The sequence below is a fragment of the Papaver somniferum genome, unplaced genomic scaffold, assembly GCF_003573695.1.
Source record: "Papaver somniferum cultivar HN1 unplaced genomic scaffold, ASM357369v1 unplaced-scaffold_46, whole genome shotgun sequence".
NCBI classification, from domain to species: domain Eukaryota; kingdom Viridiplantae; phylum Streptophyta; class Magnoliopsida; order Ranunculales; family Papaveraceae; genus Papaver; species Papaver somniferum.
The window spans coordinates 349,138-352,633 of record NW_020647193.1 but is presented as its reverse complement, the minus strand read 5'-3'; the positions used below and the strand labels follow the sequence as shown (position 1 = coordinate 352,633).

Below are 3,496 nucleotides of genomic sequence, written 5' to 3'. Positions count from 1 at the left end.
CAAGCCGTATTGTTTCCCTTATTCCAAAAAACTGAGATAGAGAAGTTGGTTGATGAAATGTTGTCTACTGGGGTCGTACGTTTGAGTAACAACCCGTACTCATGACCAGTGATCTTAGTTAAGAAGCATGATGGTTCTTGGCGGATGTGTGTCGACTATAAGGCTCTAAATTAGATTGCAGTTAAGGATAAATTTCCTATACCGGTGATTAACGAGCTTTTGGATGAATTAATCGCGCTCAGTTTTTTACGAAGTTGGATCTGCGTTCGATTATCATCAAGTGAGGATGCATCCTAGTGACATTGAGAAGATAGCCTTCAGAACTCATCATGGGAACTACGAGTTCTTGGTGATGCCTTTCGGTCTCACAAATGCTCCTTCAACATTCCAAACACTTATGAATGAGGTATCCAAAGCTCATTAAAAAAGCTTGTTTTAGTCTTTTTCGATGACATCTTAATATAATGTAGGTCATGGTCTGAACATTAGGATAATTTAGAAATTGTATTCTCTATATTAGAATCTCACCAACTATGTCAAATATGAGAAATGTGACTTTGCGCAAAAGGAAGTCAGGTACCTAGGTAATGTAATATCAAGTGCAGGTGTAGCAGTAGACCCAGAAAAAATTGAAACAATGCAACAATGGCCAAAGCCGGAATCACTTAAAGCATTGCGAGGGTTCTTGGGTTTAACCGGTTATTACTATAAATTTATCCAGAATTACGGTAAAATTGCAGCTGCACTTACGAATATGCTTAAGAAAGATTCGTTTCAATGGAGTTTGCTCGCTGAAAAGCATTTCAGAAACTCAAGCTAATGGGGTATGATTTTACCATTGTGTACAAAAAGGGGAAAAAAATGTTATTGATGATGCACTCTCCAGGAGAAGTCAACTAGAAGAAGAAAAAGCTTATGTCCTATCTCTTCCATCGCCCAACTGGATTGAGGTTATAAAAGACGAAACCAGGTCAGATCCTCCCTTAAAAGGCTTGTTCAGTTAGTACAAGAAGATGAAGCTATAGGTAGGGGTGTGCAACGGACGGACGGTTGCGGATTAGGGGTCACCCGCAACCAAACTGTCAAAGTTGCGGATTTGGAAAATTGAACCGTGACCAGCCCAATCACTCGCGGATTTGACCTCTACGGATCAGCGAATTGTACGACCGGATGCGGATTAACCGCGGATTTAGTCAAAAAAAAATCACAGAAGTAGGATTTAATACCCTCTGCAGCTTCCGAGTCTGTGCTCGAGCATCCCGAAGACAAAATTCCAACTTCAACACCCTCTTTTTCACATCTTGATCAGCTCTACGATGTTTCTCCAACTGTATCATAGACCATACAATTCATAACTAAGCATGGATGAAAGCTTTAGAGTGAAGTATAAACTCAGATAGAATGTAAGTTTTACATAGTGTTTAAAAGGACACATACCTGTGCTTCCAGTTCTCTAGTTTTAAGTTTCCAATGAGCAGTCATAACCCTATCTCTTCATCATTCGCAGCTATAAGCTTATTAAGCTTCTGAATGTTCTTTGGCGACACCTCATCAAGTATTTTTCTTAGCTCGCACTCCTTGCTAGCTCCAGCAACTGCTTGCATAATTTCTTCCTCAATTTTCAATACTTCACTTTTAAGTTGGTTCTGCAAAACCTCCCTTGTTTATATATAAACTCATAGTTCCCATACTATCCTTAATATTTCTATCAAATTCCTTTCATGTCCTACGGTGCGGGTAAATCCGCGGTTTTCATTGTCCAACCGCAACCGCACCGCATGCGGATTTGAGATCCCACCCGTATCCGGCCCAAAGATCTTGCGGATTGGGTTTCACCCGCAATTTTGCGAACGAATACGGGTGAAATCCGCGGTTTCATTTTTTCTGCACACCCCTAGCTATAGGACCTTGGAAATTAGTGAATGACATTTTGTTCTACAAGGATAAAATTTACTTGGAAGAACACTCACCACTCATTACAGATATAGAAGATCAGTTTCATGGCAGCACGAATGAAGGTTTCGTCAATACTTTTCAGAGAATTCGCTCTAATTTCTAATGGACGGGAATGAGGAAAAGGATCAAAGACTATCAGGGTGTTAGTCCTCAAGGGAGTTGTGGGAGTTGGGTGTAGTTGGGTTTTCTCCCATTAGTCGTGGGGGAGTTCGAAGGAGTCTCTCAAAATTCCCGTTAGTCGTGGGAGAGTTTAAAAGAGTCTCCCAAACTCCCTAGAAACCCCGTTAGTCGTGGGGGAGTTTGAAACAAACTCTTAAACTCCCTGTTAGTGGTAAAAATTAGAATGGTAGGGAGTTGGTTTGTTTTGGGGAGTTATAGGGAGTTTCCAGTGTATTTTTGCCTCACTCCAAATCTCTCAAAAAAGTAAAGATTTTGGGAGAGTCTCTTAGACTCCCTACACTCAAAACACCAAACCTATCAAACTCCCTATACTCTCTTACACTCCCTCAAAATCCCCAAGATTCAAAATACATTAAACACCCCCAACTCACTCGTGGACTAACCCCATGTATATAAAGAACTGTGATTCATGCCATCGTCATAAGACTGAAAAACTTGCACCTGTCGGACTCCTCTAACCTCTATCAATCCCTTGTCAGATATGGGAAGACATATATATGGACTTCATTGACGGGTTTCCTGCATCGAGCGGTAAGACTACTATTTTTGTTGTAGTTGATCGGTTGTCGAAGTATGCACATTTTACTGCCATCTCTCATCCATATACAGCTGTTGGGATAGCTAAAGTTTTCTTCGATAATATATTTCGTTTGCATGGAATGCGAAGATAAATTGTCCGTGATAGAGATCCAGCCTTTACAAATGCTTTCTGGAGAGAATTGTTTCAGCTGAATGGTACTGCATTCAACTTCAGTTCCTCCTATCATCCGCAGACGGACGGGCAAAGTGAGGTAGTTAATCACACATTGAAGATATCAACGAGAGCCTAGTATAACCTCGAGTTTCACATCAGAAGGTTAAAAAAGAATGACCTCACATCTAATTCGAGCGGAATCGAATGCCATACGAAATTCAAAGCACTGAGTTAAATCCAAACAAACGGGGTATAAGATTATACTACCATATCCATAACCGATGAATCTCCTTATTGGGATTACTGAACCTGGAAATGAGATGACAATCATCAAGTGGTCTGATGGTTCTTATTCTCCCCTCACTGAGGAGGTAGGGATTCGAACCCCGTAATTGTCAGAATCCACTCCAATTTAAGGAGATTGGAAGTATTCTAGAGATCACTAGTCTAGGGTATCAAAATAAAAGAAAAAAAAAACACAACCCAAAAATGAGATAAGATTATGAATAGGGGCTGAAACTCTTAACCCATTTATATAGATACTAGTTGTGCCCCCGTGCGTTGCGCATAAATGGCATCTAAATAGAAAAAATCTAGTCGTGCTTACTTTATCTTTACACATTAGGGAATGTAACAATAACCTAATCGACAAGTTAGGTTTTGAAA

The 3,496-nt window shown here is 40.2% G+C and overlaps 1 pseudogene; it reads right to left on the bottom strand.

The window, feature by feature from the left end:
- Positions 1–1,193: 1,193 nt before the first annotated feature.
- On the bottom strand, positions 1,194–2,524 carry LOC113342672 (annotated as a pseudogene).
- Positions 2,525–3,496: the final 972 nt, after the last annotated feature.